The sequence below is a fragment of the Rattus norvegicus genome, chromosome 14 (assembly GCF_036323735.1).
Source record: "Rattus norvegicus strain BN/NHsdMcwi chromosome 14, GRCr8, whole genome shotgun sequence".
In the NCBI taxonomy this organism is placed as follows: domain Eukaryota; kingdom Metazoa; phylum Chordata; class Mammalia; order Rodentia; family Muridae; genus Rattus; species Rattus norvegicus.
In genome coordinates this window covers 2,937,691-2,948,687 of record NC_086032.1, presented here as the reverse complement: position 1 = coordinate 2,948,687, position 10,997 = coordinate 2,937,691, and positions in this window count along the sequence as shown.

The following is a 10,997-nucleotide window of genomic DNA, read 5'->3' as shown; positions in this document are numbered from 1 at the left end:
ATTCACACTTGTTTTAAGATCCTTTCGGTCAGGACTTGATTGATATGCAGGAGTTGAAGATAAAGGTAATGTTAACAAAGTTAGCCAGTATTATAAGTTGGTTTTCAGGAAATTTTAGTCCCTTTAGAGAATGTTGCATCAGTTTTGGGGAAACGTCCTCACCATGTTAATTGAAATTAATAAGGAATCCGTTTGTATCAGTTTCTCTCTCTCTCTCTCTCTCTCTCTCTCTCTCTCTCTCACACACACACACACACACACACACACACACACACACACACACACACACAGGGGTCGGGTAGGAGGAGCCATCAGGTGTCTTCCTCAACAGCTTTAACTTCTGTGACAGGGTCTCTCATTGAGCCTTGAGCTCACCAACACAGCTAGGCCACTGGCTGCCCGGCAAGCCCCAGGGATTTGCTTGCCTCTCCCTTCCCAGTACTGACACAACAGATCCCAGTTTTATATGTGGGCCCTCAGGATCAGAACTCAATTCCTCCAGCTTAAGTGGCAAATGCTTTACCTAAGTCATTTTATAATGGTAGATACTTCCCTGCAATAATGAGGCAAAATAGGCATTTCTAGAGAAAGATGAAGGTTATGTTGGGCATAGTAACGCAGGACTTAGGACCTCAAGCGTAGCCCGGGTTTCATAAACAAGACTGTCTCCAAGCACCATGTTGTTCTCCAATTCTAAAAGTTTCTGCAATGTTTGACAACTCTTCCTGGTTAGCTTTTTAAAAACCCTTACTGCTGAAACTAGAGATGGCTGAGGTTTTCGTTTACTAGGCCTTTGTTTAGAACTATTAACATAAGCTACAAGTAGTGGTTTTGAGGCAGGCTGTGCCTCAGCCTTTCTAATGAGGCTTTCCCTAATAAGGAGAAGAGTATCTTTCCTTAAAAGACCCAAATAGAAAACAGTGGCCCGAGGATTGTTATCCTAAAGAATCCAACTGAGTTTGTTTCAAAATTCTAACAAAACTCATCAAGTAATCCCTTAGTTTCTGGTGTCAGCACTGTAGGAATGAATTTGTGTTACAGATGTCAGACGATTGCTTGCGTAAGGTCTTGAAACCCACAAAGCTTGTAGGCTTAGGTCTTAGTATTTTCTGTTGTTTATGAAATTGCAACCCGACATGTCACTGTAAAGTTATTTGTCTTAAAAAAAAAAAAAGTGGCCAAACTTGGCGGGTCTAACTGTCTGCCCGTGTCTGCAGATGGGTTGCTTCCACCCATGCGGGTGCTTGTCCTCTGTGGTCTTTAAAGAGCTCTCCTCCAGACAGTTGTGTCAAGTCTTGTTTCAAGAACTTTCCCGTCTTCTTAAAGTCGACGTGGCTGTTTGCTGCCTTTGTCAGTGCGTGCGTGCGTGCGTGCGTGCGTGCGTGCGTGCGTGCGTGTGTGTGTGTGTGTCTGAACTGCCACCTCTCCTTGAAGGGTAGGCTGCCGGTTCCGGACGAGCCATCAGAAGTAGCTGATGCACGACACTACACAGTGAGGTCGTCATCAGAACGACCCTAGACGCCTCAAGGGAAGCATGTGTCCTTAGCAAATGCAGACTGACAATCTGTACGGGACCAGGAAAGCTGCAGACCCTGTGTGTGGGAACATTAGCTTGATATGACCTTGTGTTTCCAGAGGAAGGAAAATTAGTTAAACAGGTAAAATTGACCTGGAACTCTGTTTTTAGTGCTTTAGGCATTGACACCTGACAGGAAAGAGTTTAAAAGGATGATTAGCAGTCAAACCTGTTTGAAAAGTATTTCCTAACCTTCGTGAGGTAAAAACGACGACAGGGATGGTTCTGCACTTCTTTTTAAGCATGCCCTGTGAGCAGAGTAACCTTTCCAGGGTGACACCACCGATCTTGGCCACAGCAGATTCCACCTCAGACTCCACTGAGGCAGTGCTTTAAGAAAAACGATGGCTACAGAGATGGCTCAGTGGGTAAGAACATTGGTTGCCCTTGCAGAGGACCCAGGATCACACGCATGGTTTATAGCCATCCCTAACTCCAGTCCCAGGGGATCTAATACCTCCTCTGTCTGTATGGTGCACACCAGAAACACGTGTGCACCTACAGGCATGCAGGCAGATCTCTCACACATAAAAAATTATTAAAACAAGAATTTAATAGTCTTCCACTAGGAAATTTAATCCCGTGCTGGAGAGATGGCTCAGTGGTTAAGAGGTTATGAGTTTAATTCCCAGCAACCACATGGTGGCTCACAACCCTCTGTAATGGGATCGGATGCCATCTTCCGGTGTGTCTGAAGACAGCTGCAGTGTACTCACATACATTTAATAGTATTTAAAAGAAAATTTAATCCCAACACGTGAAAGAACATAGAAAATTAATAACCTTGTCCTCTGTTGGTAGATCAGACAATGCCAGTCACTAGCAGGAAACCGAGAAGATGGAACACCCCGGAACCAAAGAGTACACGCTAGATATCGTAAGCTGTGGGTGAGGAGCACAAACTGGAAGGCGCAAGGACTGCCGGTTGGCTTCTTTCTAATCGGAAGTGGTGGGCATGATCACTGCGTCACGAGGTCACTGTGCTGTGCTGGTCGGCTTCTTTCTAATCTGAAGTGGTGCGCATGCTCACTGCGTCACGAGGTCACTGTGCTGTGCTTCTGCGTGCCTCTAATTACGTGTTTGCCCTTAGTGTAGATTCCTTCTGTGAATTCACTGAAGACTACGGCACGTGCTGTAGAGATGACAACTGGACAAGACCAAGGAAGTGACTTACAAGCAGCTAGATGGCTCCACCGCCCCATGCTGTGCGTGGCTTTAACTCAGTCTTCAAGATGGCTCCCCAGACCTTCCCTCTACCCCCTTCCCCAGCACCTCCACACAGCTCTAGACACCATATACTAAAAGGCGGTTCCCTTACTTCTCATGGTGTGTTGCTGGTTCCCATCTTCCTATAACCAAACGTTCTGCTTAAAAAATAAAACTAGTCTGAGTGAGGTAACCTAGTCACAGAAAAACACACATGGCATGCACTCATTGATAAGTGGCTATTAGCCCAAATGCTTGAATTACCCTAGATGCACAGAACACATGAAACTCTAATGCTTCACTCCTTCTTTAAAAGGGGAACAAGAATACCCTTGGCAGGGAATAGGGAGGCAAAGTTTAGAACAGAGGCAGAAGGAACACCCACTCAGAGCCTGCCCCACATGTGGCCCATACATATACAGCCACCCAATTAGATAAGATGGATGAAGCAAAGAAGTGCAGGCCGACAGGAACCGGATGTAGATCTCTTCTGAGAGACACAGCCAGAATACAGCAAATACATAGGCGAATGCCAGCAGCAAACCACTGAACTGAGAACGAGACCCCCATTGAAGGAATCAGAGAAAGGACTGGAAGAGCTTGAAGGGGCTCGAGACCCCATATGAACAACAATGCCAACCAACCAGAGCTTCCAGGGACTAAGCCACTACCCAAAGACTATACATGGACTGACCCTGGGCTCCAACCTCATAGGTAGCAATGAACAGCCTAGTAAGAGCACCAGTGGAAGGGAAAGCCCTTGGTCCTGCCAAGACTGAGTCCCCAGTGAACGTGATTGTTGGGGGGAGGGTGGTAATGGGGGGAGGATGGGGAGGGGAAGCCCATATAGAAAGGGGGGAGGGGTTGGGGGATGTTGGCCCAGAAACCGGGAAGGGGAATAACAATCGAAATGTAAATAAGAAATACTCAAGTTAATAAAGATAAAAAACAAAACAAAACAACAACAAAAACAAAACAAAACTAGTCATGCTGTGTGTGGAGGTGTATGAGTGGTCAGTATTACCAATGTTTCCTTAACATACACTGTTCTCTAAGAGGAGTGAAATAAATGCCTGGTGTTTTACTGGTACCTGTGTGTATATGTGTGCGTAGGGGAGAGTTGTTTGTTTGTTTGTTTTTGAGACAGGGTTTCTACATATCCCTGGATGTTCTGAAACTCACTTTCTTGACCAGACTGGCCCCCAACTCCTAGAGACTGTCCCTGACTCTCCCTCCACAGTGCTGGGATTAAAGGAGTGTGTCACTTCACCCAGCCTCTGTGTGTGTGTCTAGAGCATGGGTGAGCTGCAGAGTCAAAGAGAGGTCATTGGAAACCCTGGGCCTGAAGCTGCAGGCAGTTATAGGACCACTCACCGTGGGGGCTGGTCATGAACCCAGGTCCTCTGGACCAGTGGCGCATTTTTTTTTTTAATTTTATTTTTTGTTTTTTTTTTTGTTTTTTGTTTTTTGTTTTTTTTTCAAGACAGGGTTTCTCTGTATAGCCCTGGCTGTCCTGGAGTTTACTCTTTGGACCAGGCTGGCCTCAAATTGAGAGATCTACCTGCCTCTGCCTCCCGAGTGCTGGGATTAAAGGCATGTAGTACACTGTTAAATTACTGAGCGGTCTGTCCGATACTTACCTTTAAAAAATAATTATTTTTATATGTACTTATTTATTTGCATGTATTTACTTATATGGTTCTGTGTGTGACAGAGGACAATCTTCAGCAGTTGAGTTCTGGAAACTGAATATCAGTCATGGACACCACTGCCTTAACCCTTGAGCCACAGCACTTTCTTTTTTCATTTTATTTAAAAAAAAAATCCCATAATTAAATATTCATATCAGATGCTTATTCATAGAAAGGAAACATAAGTTTATGTTAAAATTAAGAACACTAACATTCTACACCTCCTGCTGAGAAAGCATCCCTTCATTTGTCCCAAACACGGAGAAGACAGGTGCCTGCTGCAGGTGGAGTTACACAGAGAAGACAGGTGCCTGCTACAGGTGGAGTTACACAGAGAAGGCAGGTGCCTGCTGCAGGTGGAGTTACACAGAGAAGACAGGTGCCTGCTGCAGGTGGAGTTACATGGAGAAGACAGGTGCCTGCTGCAGGTGGAGTTACATGGAGAAGACAGGTGCCTGCTGCAGGTGGAGTTACATGGAGAAGACAGGTGCCTGCTGCAGGTGGAGTTACACGGAGAAGACAGGTGCCTGCTGCAGGTGGAGTTACACGGAGAAGACAGGTGCCTGCTGCAGGTGGAGTTACACGGAGAAGACAGGTGCCTGCTGCAGGTGGAGTTACATGGAGAAGACAGGTGCCTGCTGCAGGTGGAGTTACATGGAGAAGACAGGTGCCTGCTACAGGTGGAGTTACACAGAGAAGACAGGTGCCTGCTGCAGGTGGAGTTACACGGAGAAGACAGGTGCCTGCTGCAGGTGGAGTTACACGGAGAAGACAGGTGCCTGCTGCAGGTGGAGTTACACGGAGAAGACAGGTGCCTGCTGCAGGTGGAGTTACACGGAGAAGACAGGTGCCTGCTGCAGGTGGAGTTACACGGAGAAGACAGGTGCCTGCTGCAGGTGGAGTTACACGGAGAAGACAGGTGCCTGCTGCAGGTGGAGTTACACAGAGAAGACAGGTGCCTGCTGCAGGTGGAGTTACATGGAGAAGGCAGGTGCCTGCTGCAGGTGGAGTTACATGGAGAAGACAGGTGCCTGCTGCAGGTGGAGTTAGAAGCTTGACAAACAACATGAAAGAATGTTCACTTGTTAATTTATTTACGTTCTTGGCAATATTACCAGACTGAAAACTAACCTCTTTATTTCCTAAAAATTATTTTTCATTTTTTGAGATTATAATAAAATTTCCTAATTTCTCCCTTCCTTTTCCTCTCTCCAAGACCTCCCATATACACCTCCTTGCTCTCCTTCAAATTCATGGACATTTTAAAATTGTTTGATACATATAATCTGCTCAATCAGTCAGAAACCTCTCCAAACAAGAGTGTCTGTTTTGTTTTCTGCTTAGATTTGTTTTTAAAACAGTCTCGTGTAGCCCAGGTTGGCCTTTAGTCTTCCATGTAACCAAGGATACCCTTGAGCTGCCTCCTCTTTCCAAGGGCTGGGGTTACAGGCTGTGCCACCATGCTCACAGTGCTTGCTTTATAAGGACACATCCACGCTTTGTGTGCATCGCCTCTAGCTTTTCTGCAGACAACCCAATGATTTAGACAAGAAACTAGAAGGACAGAAAGACGAAAAGGCTCCTGCATAACTTTCTAAGAGTCTCCCCGCAGCCCCATCCCCAACTCATAAAAAACGCAACTGGAATGGAGGCAGGACTCCAGCATGGTGCTTCAGTTCAGGATAGGCCAAAGGGACTACGAAGTTTCTATTCCCCGGGGACGTCTGTGACTTCCTCGGGGACCTGCAGTGAAGTATAGGTCTCTTGGAGGAGGAGACTACACTTTCATTTCTTTACATTTCTTACCACTAAAGAGACACCAGTCGTCAGCCGAAACTTTAGAGTTGCCTGGGAACTTGACCCCGTGAAGGGATTTCCAAGACCCACCAGAACGATCCCAGTCTAAAGATAGTCTCTTTAATTCTTAGACATCTAAAGGGTTATACTGTTTGCCTGTCGTGAACTGTCTGTCCTGAGGCCTCCCAGCTCCCCCGAGGTCCCATCCATCTTGGTACTAATCTCTCCCCCCCAAGCCACTGGCACTTTGTTCCCAGAACATTGACCTCAGCAGAGGAGAAACAGCTGGTGGACAGTTTATCCACAGTAACCCTTCGAAGCCTTGTGCAAGAGACCAGTGAGCACAGTTTTCATAATTCTCCTATAGTCTCATTTTTCAGCTCTTGCTCATGTGTCAAATGTCACAGCATTTAAAAAAAAAATGCCAGTGCCTATAAAATACCACAGAAAGGCAAAAATGTCCCCGCTTGACATATACATGCAGGAAGGACCCTACTTCTGGAGGCTTTTGAGTTTCTTTTTTCGGGGGGTGGAGTGGGGTAGGGGGTTAAAGATAGCTCCAATTCTAAAAGTATCACGTCAGTTCCCAAAACTTGTTTGTTCTGAGAAGCCCAACATTGCTGTGTCCAAATTGCATTTATAAAATTGTATCCATCAACCAGGAGCAATATAAGTTGTTAGAAATGCATTCCGGCTTCTTAATTTTAAAAGTACGTCCCTCGGAACACGAGCTTCTAAGTCCCTCTGTGCTGGGGACTGAGGGAGGGGTATCTCTGAGCGTCTGGGCATTGAGTGGGGGCCTCAGATATTCACATTTAAAAGTATGAACAGCACAACCAGGGAACGTTTTAGTGCCTCCTTGCTTACCCTTCATCAGCTGTAAAAGAAACTTTGACTGGAGGAGCATGAAGTAAGGGGGGTGAGCCAAGACCGAAAGGAGTCTCAGCTGCAAAGCGGGGTTTATGTGCCTGCAGTCTGGAGGGGTAAAGGTGGCCCCTAAATACAGCATCAGAACAGAGATGCAGTGGGCCCCCTCTCCCCTCCCCTCCCCTTCCTCCATGTCTTCTTTCAGACGTGATTGTATTTCTTGAGAACATTCCTGCATATTTTTCCTGAACTTTTCTGTGAAGTACATCTGAGGGGCTGGCGGGGAGAGGGGAGTGGCTCAGCAGTTAAGAACAGTCAATGCTTTTGCAGAGGATTCAAATTCAGTTCCCAGCACCCACGCTAGGCACCTCCACGGGCACCTGAAGTCACATGCAGATACCCAAACACATAATTAAAAGTAAAATAAATCAGTAGCAATGATAACAAAAGAATAACGCACATCAGGGTATTCTGTTTATAGTTGGATTTTTTCTTTCTTTTTTCTTTCTTTTTTTTTCTTTTTAAATTTTACATGTATGGATATTTTGCCTGCATGCCTGTTCACTGTGTGCACGCCAGTTTCCTGCAGAAGGTGTCAGACTACCTGGAACTGGAGTTAAGTATGGCTTGAGCTCGGATGTGGATGCTGAGAATGAAACCCACGACCTCTGCAAGAGCAAGCTCAACTTCTGGTTCACTGTCCAAGCCCCCTTGTTGTTCGTTTAAGTTTACACGGGAGCTCGCGTAACCGAAACCGGCCTGGAACTCCTGATCCTCTCTCTGCCTCCCTGGAGCAGAGGTTGTAGGTGTGGGCCACCAGAGCCAGCTGTATCAGACTTCTTAACTCACTGAGTAACAGAACCCGGATGCTATGACCCTGGAGCTGTGCGCTGTGACATCGCCTCTGGCCACCAGATGGCAGACGTTCCTTCGGCATGTTCCGTGAGGCGGCTGCCTGGGACGCTTGGGTATCAGTAAGACTTGGAAGGCATAAAAACAAAACATGGGCTCTCACAGGCGAACCGAGCTCCTGGTGGTTTAACCGTGCTCTACTCACCTCTGTTCCTTCTCTGGGCGTTTGCAGATCCCTATTTGTAGCACTTCCCCTCAGCCGCCTGCGCCTGGCTGGCTGCCAGTAAGACGGCACGGCACCTGACTTCATCCTTCGGGTATCACCAAAGTGGTACCACCTTTCCTGCCCAGTCCCCCGCTTGTGAACACACTGTGCCCTGTTCAAACACTGCCTTCTCAAACATCCTGGCTTACTTATCGTCTCTCCTTTGGCACAAGACACAGAACCCCAGAGGAAGGGATGGCTTTGCTCCCACAATAGGAGAAGGACTTCATTCAGGTCTGTATTACCAGTCCCTCCTGTCTATTGTCTAAGACTGTGGCCTGATGGATAACCAGGCTGTATGTATCTAATGTGCATGCCTTTGTGTCGCTGAGGCTAAGTACACAGCATACTACCATAGAATATATGCTCAGTCAGGTAAGATGCAATAGGGGTTGCCTAATAGGCTTGATGCTGGCTTAGATTTTCAGTGACTGAATGGAGGATTAATCACAGATTTTGTAGGAGGTTAAACATCACCTGCAAAGCAGGAATTTATGGAAGCTGTAGGAAGATGTTTGTGTGAAATAAAATATGCCCCACACCCATGTTGGTCTAGACCGTTAGCTATGAGAAACAAACAAAGCTGAGCACAACAGACTTGACCAAGAGAAACCCTTCAAAAGATACATCCTCAGCTCTTCCGTCTAGGACAGCCCATTTGTAAATGAGTGCGAGATTATATCGGATGTCCTGCCCTTGATGATTATAAGGACCTGGTCAAGGGACCCCTGTCCAGTTTGACTGTAAATGTGTGTGTGTATGCCCGTGCACGCCTGTCCTTCTCGGCCTCTAAATAGAGGGTTCTAAGCTCTCTAACCCAGCAGTGGAGGCCAATCATTAAGCTAAGAGACAGCTGACTTCTGGAAACGAAGCTGTGTGTTAAGGGTAGTGAGACGCCTTGCAAATCTTTCTAAGTCTTTGGGTGTGAGCAGAAATGCTGGCCGCTTCCCTGCCCCCACCTTCGGAGCTGGAAGGAGGAAAGCTGCTCCTGAAGTTTGTCAGGCTCATTCTCTCCCTCCAATATGCCCACCGTCCTGTTAGTGGCCGGTGGCATGGCTGACTGTATTTCCATGGTAAACTCCAGCAAGGACGTTCAAAGCATCCCCAGGGTCTTTCCTCTCTGCCATCTGCTTCCTTCCTAATTCCCTTCTTCAGCCTCCCCTTTCTGTACATCTTCACCCCAACCTCTGCCCCAGCCCCTGTGAAATAAGGGACAAAAACCACTGCCTCCCCCATCAGATCCCAACCTGCCTTTTGCCCCGGACAGATCACGAGATACACCTTGGTGCACTCAATAAAGAGGGATTGTTTTGGTAATCCAAGCAAAGCTAAGAATGTTTAAATTCCTCCCACTCTCTCCTCACCACAATGTGAGATGAATCCAACTATGTTGTAAGAGCGTGGCCACAGGCCTGCACTCTTAAGCTGAGAAACGTTGCAGCAAACTTTCCTTGTATAGCAATGTTATCAGCCAAGAACTCTGGCCTTAGCCCTGCCATTGAGAAATCTGGAGAACTTTCTCCTTGTCCACATGGACTTTCAGAAGTTTCTGCCTAGTCGGCATCTGTAGTGTTCATAATATGTGATGATGTAAGGATGCTGTGGTGACTTCTCTCCTCAGAGACCATTTGTACTTTTGGTCCAATAGAGGCTTAGCAATATTTCGGGAACCCTCAAGCCTGATGCTCTGTGGCACATTTAAGGGATGGTAGATGTTAGAACTGGCAGTTGGGATGCATGCAGTAGATGGCAGTGAGAACACTGCGTCCCTTCCATGTGTAAGCATGTGTGTGCGTGTGAGAGAGTGTGTGCATGTGCACGTGTGTATGTGCACGTGCACTCGTGTGTGTGTGCGCGCACGCATGTGTGTGCATGTGCACTCATGTGTGTGTGTGTGTGTGTGTGTATTTCCCAGCATATGATGAAGTTGGCCTTTACCTTTTTAGTTTTCTCTGAGTATAAATTTTGGAGAATTTCATTTTCCCTGTTCTTTGTGCACATACTCGTGTACATGTATAAGGAGAAGTCAGACAATCTTAGGCCTCCAGGGGCATTCCCTTCCCCCCTTTAGAGGTAGGGTCTGTCATTGACTTTGAATTGGCTGAGTGGGTTAGGATGACTGGCAAGGTAACTGCTTGTCTCTGTTCCCCAGTGCTGAGATTACAAGGCACTCACTATATCTGTCTGTCTGTCTGTCGTCTATTTACCTATCTATAATCAATCTTTCTATTGGTGCTATTACCAATTTATTTACCCATTTATTGCTTTTTAGACAGTATCACTGTAGAGTGTTGGCTGACCTATAATGCTCTCTGTAGACCAGACTGGTCTTGAACACAAAGGTCTTGCCTCTGCCTTCCAAGTGCTGGGAGTGCTGGTGTGCACCACCACACCTGGCAAATGGAAATGCATTTATTGATTTGAGGGCAGGGGGAGCAGGGTTTTACCATGTGGCTCTGGTTGGGCTAGAACTCACCCCGTAGACCAGGCTGACTTCAAACCCACCGAGATCTGTGTGTTTCTGTCTCCGTCTGAATCCTGGGATTAGAGGTCTGTGCTGCCACGGCTGGTTTACACTCAGCCTTTCTTCCATGGGTTCTAGGGATCAGGGCATGGGCTGCAGACTGAGCTGTCTCCCAGCCTTCTATTCCCACTGTGGTTAGAGGCACCCCATACCATTTCGGCTTAATGTCTGTGGTCAGAAAGCCTTAGTACTTTGTCCTTTAGGAACATAGCTTCTTAA